This window comes from Mus pahari, chromosome X, assembly GCF_900095145.1.
Source record: "Mus pahari chromosome X, PAHARI_EIJ_v1.1, whole genome shotgun sequence".
Taxonomy (NCBI): Eukaryota; Metazoa; Chordata; class Mammalia; order Rodentia; family Muridae; genus Mus; species Mus pahari.
Genome location: NC_034613.1, coordinates 32,189,248 through 32,197,644, shown reverse-complemented (window position 1 = coordinate 32,197,644; position 8,397 = coordinate 32,189,248). Strand labels below are relative to the sequence as shown.

Genomic DNA, 8,397 nt, shown 5'->3' with positions numbered 1-8,397 from the left:
AACTATGGGTCCTGATTTCTTTCCTAGGGTTTCTATCTCCAGAGTTGTCTCCCTTTGGGTTTTCTTTATTGTTTCTACTTCCATTTTTAGATCCTGGATTGTTTTGTTCAATTCCATCACTTGTTTGTTTGTGTTTTCTTATAATTCTTTAAGGGATTTTTGTGTTTTCTCTTTAAGGGCTTCTACTTGTTTAGTGGTGTTTTGCTGTAATTCTTTAAGAGATTTTTGTGCTCCCTCTTTAAGGNCTTNTACCTGTTTAGCAGTGTTCTCCTGCATTTCTTTAAGTGAGTTATTAATGTCATTCTTAAAATCCTCTACTAGCTTCATGAGATATGATTTTAAATCCAAATTCAGGTGCGTTGGGGTATCTTTGACTCGTTGTGGTGGGAATGCTGGGTTCCGATGATGCCCAGTGTTCTTGGTCTCTGTTACTAAGATTCTTATGTTTGCCTTTTGCTGTCTGGTAATCTCTGGTGTTAATTGTTATAGCTGTCTCTGGCTGGAGCTTGATCCTCCTGTGATTTTGTTAGCCTCTGTCAGCACTCCTGGGAATCCAACTCTTTCCTTAGTCTCAGTGGTCAGAGCACTCTCTGCAGGCAAACTCTCCTCTTGCAGGGAAGGTTCACAGAGCTCTGGAGCTCAGTTCTGCCTCCTGGCTGAAGATGAAGACTTGAAAGCGACCCCTGTCCAAGAAGCTATGTTGCTTCTGCAGCCTGTGTGCTCTCCTATGCAGACTGGTCTCTGAGGGACCCAGGAAAAAAGATGGCATTTTTACCTGGTCCCTCTGTCAGAGTCCTCCCTGGAGGCCAACCTTCCTCTGGTAGGGAAAGTATGCAGAGATCTGGAGCTTGGGTCTGCCTCCTGGCTGAAAATGGAGGCCTGGTGGGACCCCTGTCCAGAAGCTATGTGGCTTCTGCAGCCTGCGTGCTCTCCTATGCAGATTGGTCTCTGAAGGACCTGGGATACAGGGTCCTCATTCTCCTTTGGGACATCTCTTAGAAAACCTCCATCCTCTCCCCATGACATCTGACCTGAAGGGCCCCAAATGAATTCACTTTTACTGGCGAATGTGGCTTTAATATCCCCTAGACAATCCATTCAAATGGCCACATTACAGTATCCTAGTTTCCACTATTATTTGGGAGTTTCATAACTACTTCAAGTGATTTGAGAAAGGAAAAGAGATTCCCTGTGTTCTAGCATTCTTTTCTCTCTGCCCTAAGCCTTCTCTCTACTTTTCCTGTTTCCCCATCTAACTCTTCCTAAGAAGCCAAAACTACTTTCAGTTCAGCTAACAAGCATCCCCCTTATTGACCTCAACCCAAAGATCCCTCTTCTTTCAGCCCCTTTGGTTTCTTTTTCTTCCTCCAAGAGACCTTCCTGACCTGAATCAACTCTCCTGTTGACATCTGTTAGCCCACTGACAGCTCTTAGTCCTTCTGCCACTTGTTCCTTCTCCGCCATGGAATGCCCTCTACTTCCTCTTACCTGTCCTAACCTAGCCATAATTCCTCATTTGTGGGAAGCTGTCACTATGAGTACTTTATCAGGAAACATGTCCCTTTCTATTAGGTGATCTCATTCAAAGAGAAAAGAAGTAAGTATCTTATAGTGCTAATTTCTCCACCTTTATTAAAGAGTTCAATATATTGCCCAATTTTAAAACCTGACCTTCCATGACATTTACAGGATTCTTACAACCTTCTTTCTGAGGAGCACTGAGATGAGTCTCAGAATAGGCTAGGGTGCATACCAAAAAATTCAACAAACTTTGTTTACCCAGTTGAATCCCAGGAGGTCCCTGACTGTGACCCTAAATGGAACTTCAATACTCAGTGGGGAGCATTTTAGGCAGAGATGAATTTATAACTAACTCCTGATCAGTTTCTATAAGGATGCTCTAAAAGCAGTAAATTATGAAAAAAATCCAAGAGAATATCTGGAACAAACATGAAAACCCATCTCAGTTCCTAGGCTACCTTATAAAGTCCCTTTTATAATATACCAATATGGACCCCAAGCCTCCTGTTGGAAAACAACTCCTCATGACATAGTACTTTTTCTCCCATATATAACAGCTAAACTTAAACATATGAAGGGGGGGAACCACTGACCAAGGTATATTATGGGATAGATGAAAAAATCCCCAAACATACCATATGTGGACTAAGGCCTTTCAGCTGGCTATAACAACTGCTCCACTCCCTTACCTCCCAAAGCCCAAGAGCCTCTGGGTCTTTGCATCAAATATAGTCAGGAAGGTCACTTGGTCCAGGCCTGTCTGAGCCTTCATAAACCATCTTGACCATGTCTAAGGTGCTATCAAAAGGGTCATTGCACTGTTGACTGCCTCCATGTCCCTTGCAGCATGGGAACATCAGGCCCAGATTGTCTTCTAGCTGACTTCTTAGGCCTGGTCATGAATGACTAAGGAGGTTCAGGTTTCCTTGGACTGAATACCACCATGTTCAACAGGGAGTTACAGGTAGTAACCAAGATATCAGGTTGATCCATTCCCTTCTGGACACTTGGGCCACTAAGTCTGTTCTGATGGAGTTTTGAGGATCCACTTCTTCTTTTTCCTCCTCTTGTTGGTGTAGGGGAATAGTCTTACCAATCTCACCAAACTATCACTTAGTTGTATCTTTAGAAGTATTTCCCCTTATCCTTTTTTTCCCTAGTGGTACCTATCTATCCCATCTCCTTGTTGTGGAAGGACCTCCTAGCTAAATTAGGAGCTTTTATTTCCACCCACCTGCTTAACCCCAGGCTCACTGAACTTTCCTTTTCTCTTTCTCCTCCAAATCTACTTTCTAACATATATTTATCCTTGCCAACCTCCCAGGGGCATCCCTAAGTATGGGACACCCAAAACCCTTTATAGCCAAACTCCATCCCCCTCTAATCACCCACATCCATAGCAGAAAGAGAAACATTGCCCACATACCTGATTCTGAATGTTTGGAAAGTTCTCTCTCTCTCTCTCTCTCTCTCTCTCTCTCTCTCTCTCTCTCTCTCTCTCTCTCTGTGTGTGTGTGTGTGTGTGTGTGTGTGTGTGTGTGTGTTGAGCAGTCTTTTTTTTTTCATGTATTTCTGCATGTCTTGTGGCAAACATATGAACCAAGACAGAAATGGGTCAGGCTCAGTTGACTGTATAAATCATAGTGGTCACAGCTTTTGTTTCTGACTGGTCTCTTTAGATCATGTGAGCTTTCTGTGTTCTGTGTATATTGGTTTTGTTCTTGCATTCTCCTCTACTGCCAGCTGCCAACTACCACTGCTAACGCCCTGCCTGCTGTGGCTGCTTTGATTGCCAGGGCTCAGAATTCATCTCCTGGATTTTTGATCAATGGATTGAGTTTAGCAGGGACTCAAATGTGTTTTGAGTATGGATAATATAAAAGTTGTTTTATGCTATACTGCTCAATTGAGACGATGTCTCAAATTGGTTTATGACTCCACCCCCTCCAGACCCAAAATTTCTCTCCCATATCAGGAAGGTCACCTGACTGTGACAGAGAAAAGAAAGCAAAATAAGTAAAAAAGACTTAAAGAAACAGTCATTGCAATAACTGCTCCCAGTAACTACTCATTTCTCTGGTAAATGTTAGATGGAAAATGTGAAAGCTTCAATAAGTTCTGAGGGTCTATGACAGTGTCTGAAGATGGGAAAGCTAGTGTTTGAAGGTCTGGAAATGAAAGTTTTAAAGATATGAGAGAGCAATCTAAGGTAATGAAAAATGTTTCATGTTTCTTTCCCCTCTACTTTGAAGATTCAGAGTTTTCATATTGATCAATGGAGTTTTGATAAGCTGATAAAGCTTTGGCAACTATTATTAGTCAAAAGCTCAAGATTTTAAATTTCCTCTCGTTGTCTCCTAAGTAAAGACATAAAGGGGCTTTTCATCGTGCTAGAACAGCCCCTGTCCAATCCATATGTCCAATTCTCTCGACAGAGGAAGATGTTCATGTTTTTTAATCCAAAGCTTTTGTTAAAATTCAAAGGTGTGACACCTCTTAGTTGCATTTTTTACAATGAGGATTTTAATACAGATTACAAACAGTGGTAATGCTAATAAATCTAAAAACTTTTATCTCTTCTTGTAAATAAAAGAAATACGTAAGCTTCCAGGAGTATAAGACTTGGGTCTCACAAGTCAAATGGACTTCAGGTAACTATACCCTAAGGTGCCCCACCTGCATATTCCTAAAGGCATGATAGTTCTATTGTCTGTTTTTGAGAATCCTCACCTCCCCCAAATACCAGGACTATGGGTCTGAAAGTTCTAAAAGTATGATTTTTTCCTTTATATTTCTAAACCTTAACTTCTGTCCCACTAGTCTTTATCTGTATCAGCAGATTTCCACTCAGCTGACAGGAACCAGCTGCATACTATAACCTGCTCCAAAATGCTACAAGTACTGAACATCTTGTAATTTTACTTGAACCAGTTTATCCAATGTGATTGCTCCCTGTCTCTTCTTCCATGTGAGTGAACCAGATAATGCTCCATTATCTGAATGCCATCCCAGCCTTTTATGATAATTCTAGTCTTCCTGGTCCCTGGGAAGAAATGGTTTCAGAGGAGAACATATTGCCCCTTAACCTCTACAAAAGTATGGAGGGTTAGGTCAAAAGGAAACTTCCATGGATAGGGGACAAATAGCTACCTATTGTGCCTATTAGAATACTAGGAAAGGTACCTATTAAAAACCAAATAGAACCAAATCCATGAACAGGTATTAGTTAATATAGTTCTACAAAGTGATGGGACACTTTACCTTCATTATGTAGGACAAGGAGGTTATTGTGTGGTTTTAAGAAAAAGTCTTGTTTCTATGCAAACCACTAGAAAACTACTAGAGAATATTGGCAAGGATTAGCTTTAGTAACAGAGAAGGGTGGCCTTTGCTTCTTTCTCAGGGGGGATTGTTGCTTCATGTTATCCAATGGGGGTATGAGAAAAGACAAAATCTGACAACTCCAGGCAGTTCTCTAAAAATCATATGGAACAGCTTGAGGCACCGTTGATGGTCCAATGTGGAATGAAATACTGTCTCTCTTAACTCCCTTTCTCCTTCTTTTTCTAATTTCATTAATTTCATACTTTTTTTTATAAACTTGTTCATAATTCTTCAACAACAAATTCAAAAATTTTAGCCAGGCAGTGATGGTGCACCCCTTTCATCCCAGCTCTTGGGAGGCAGGGGCAGGCAGATTTCTAAGTTGGAGGCCAGCCTGGTTTACAGAATGAATTCCAGGACATCCAGAGCTACACAGCAGAGAAACCCTGTCTGAAGAAAAAGAAAAAAAATTTTGACTAGACCTTTAATCAGTTGTTATTAAAGAATTTTCAGACCCTCGCTATAGAACCAGAGGCCCATGACTCCTGATTATACTCTGATGATGAAGATCAAGCTTACCTCAAGAACTTTAGCATATTCATACAACAGAAAGTAGTTTAATAATAACATCCCCCTTTTTCCTAACCCCTCATAAGTTATCAATAGTAAACAATAAAGGGGGTGGAATATAAGGTAACAGGCAATAGAAAAAATCAACCTGCCCCCAGCCTACCCCAGAGCTGAGAGACTTGAAAGCCCCTGCTCCCATGACCCAGTATTGATGGCCACTGTCAGAGGCAGCTACAGATCTGGGTTTCTCCCCACTAAATCTTTTCTGTGGAATTTGTTATATTGTGTGACTTTGTGTAATTTCTTGGTTTCCAATTGCCATGATGCTCTTGTACCAGAAAAACCCTCATATTGTAGGTTTCCTTATTGTCTGCTGGTCACTAAACTTCATTTAGTGGTATCTTCTCTCTTTTTCATCCTCCTTGGACAAATAACCCACACCTATTCAATGGCCTGTTGTTGTGTGAGATACTTTACCTGGGGGAGGAACAACAAATTTTTCTTACTCAATGAAGTGAACCTATAGCAGAACAATGTACATATAACACCAGAGTTCAACTTGATACATCAATGAATTTTATTGGCGTTACTTACAGGAATCTGGGTGGAGGTTTACTTACAGGAGCAGAAATTACCCAATGTCAGCATCACTAAACACTATCACCTGTAGGTGATGGCTCAAAAAACAAAACATACAAACAAACAAACAAAAAACCTCGTGGAAACTTGGGAGTACACTGCAAAGTCTGTAGGCAACTCAACAGGTTGAGGAAGGTCCTTTACAAGTGTCTCAGTTAGTCTAAACCTCTTCTAGGGTGCTAGGCTGGATTTTGCTTCTTCTAGACAGCTGTTCTTATCTCCGAGTCTCCTGTGCATCTTGCATTGTCTGAGAATCTTCTTTGTAGATTGTCTTGTTTTAACAGTGACTCTAAGCAATATTTGTTTCTCAAATTTGGGAGGGAGAGGTCTAGTGAACCTCCTCAGTTTCAGGGATTTCATGATGGTATTTTGAGTTGTTTTCCTTCTATCTTATAGCCATTCCCAGCTAGATAGAAACTTTCAATCTTGGTGGAAACTGTGTCACCATACCCTTTCCTTTATCGTGTTCCCAAAATACTAATGTAAACTGGATTAATTATAACTATATAAAATGAATCAGGGCTTTACTCACATGATTCTCTTCAAATGGCTGACTGCAGTAGGAAAGGTATTTGTGTTCAACACTTTTTAAACCCACCAAAATGCAGGAATCTGGTCAATGGGAATAGGAGTCCAGTTGAGTGGGAGATGATTTTGATTTTCAATAGAAAATTGAAATTGGGCAGGTTCTTTATAGTTTCAGATTTCTCATCTGTAAAACGAGTGGGTTGAATTGATGAGCATTAAGATCCTGTTCAGATCTCAAATTCAGTGATTCATTCAATGATTCATTCCCTTCCATATGTGTATTTTATATATATATATAAATGATTTTCTTCTTCTTTACAATTGCTAACTCTCTGTACATTTTTTGCAGTCTTCCAGATGTAAATATGAACTAAGTATCGATGCACTTGGTGTCATGTGCAACCTGACAGCTGACCAAAGGCTGTATTAATAATGAAGAGGAAGCTAGCAGAGGTTCTGGACTTGTTTCTACCCTGATTATTGCTAATTAGATATAAAACATGGAAAGCAAACATATGATTAAAATTTTATGTCCAAATTGGGCTCTATTTGTCTTCAGGGATGAATTTAAGCTGTTTGAGAGATTATATTTTTTCCCTAAAAGTAGCTGACTTTCTAGGTACTTAGTCCCATCTTCAACTGAAAATTCAGCTAATGGTGGCAAAGTGAACTGTGTGGTTTCCTCTTCACTTCCAGGCTTCGTAGATATTTGTATATTATATATGTTTGCTAATACTTTTATTTGTTAGGACCTATCTTCTTGATCTTAAATTACAAAGTAGAGAATGAAAAAGTCAGAAATATGAAAAGGAGGCATTTTATTGAGAGTGATTACTAGAGTTAGCTGCTATTGTAGATCTTGTACACTGAATCTTGGAATAGGTCCTGATCAGAATCCAAGACCCTGCATATTACTATTGACCATTCTTTCTTTAAAAAAAATATGGCAGCAGGTCTTAAACTGAGATCTTTGATAAATTTTGAGTTGATTTTTGTGTAGGATTAGAGATCATCAATTTTCTACATGTAGCTATTCAATTTGATAAGCATCACTTGTTGAAGATGCTGTCTTTTCTCCAATTTTTTATTGACCTCTTTTTCAAACATCAGATAGAGGATACATTCCACCATCTTCCACCTGAAACCACCAAGGGCCCTAAAGTACTCTCCATGCCCCAGGACTTCAGAATCACCTCTGTATCACAGGTGAGTGGAACACAACATCAGCTTCAAAGAATCAAGGAGGGCCTTGTGCCATCAGGAACAGGGACAAAGGAACCCCGCCCAACCAGAGGCTGGGATATATTCTGGTAGGGGCCAGCCCCACCATCTTCCGAATAAACCCAGCCGAGGGTGCCAAGAGCCCCAGAAGACTCTCCACACCACAGGACCCCTTGCACACCCGGGACCTCGGAATCACAGGTGAATGGAATACAACATCAACTCCAAAGAAAGGATCACAGGTGAATGGAACGCAACATCAGCTCCAAAGAATCAAGGAGGGTCCTGTGCCAGCAGGACTGGACACAAAGGCACCCCATGTGACCAGAGGATGGGGTTCTTTCTCGTCGGGGCCAGCCCCACCATCTTCCCTGTGAACCAAGCCAAGGACATCGAGGGCCTCAAAGGACTCTCCATGCAGCAGGATCCCTACCACACCCAGGACCTCATGATCACTGGAGAGCACTTGGGCGACAGAAGCAACAGAGCTTCATGGACAGGGTCCCATTGGGCCTTCATCCTCAGCCAAGATGCAGAGCTGCGACCCAGGCTCCTGGGCACCTTCCTTGCCAGAGGAAAGTCAGCTTACAGAGA

The 8,397-nt window shown here is 41.1% G+C and overlaps 1 pseudogene; it reads left to right on the top strand.

Moving 5' to 3' along the window:
* The window catches only part of LOC110313781, a 195,326-nt pseudogene extending 187,146 nt beyond the window's left edge, over window positions 1–8,180 (top strand).
* Window positions 8,181–8,397: the final 217 nt, after the last annotated feature.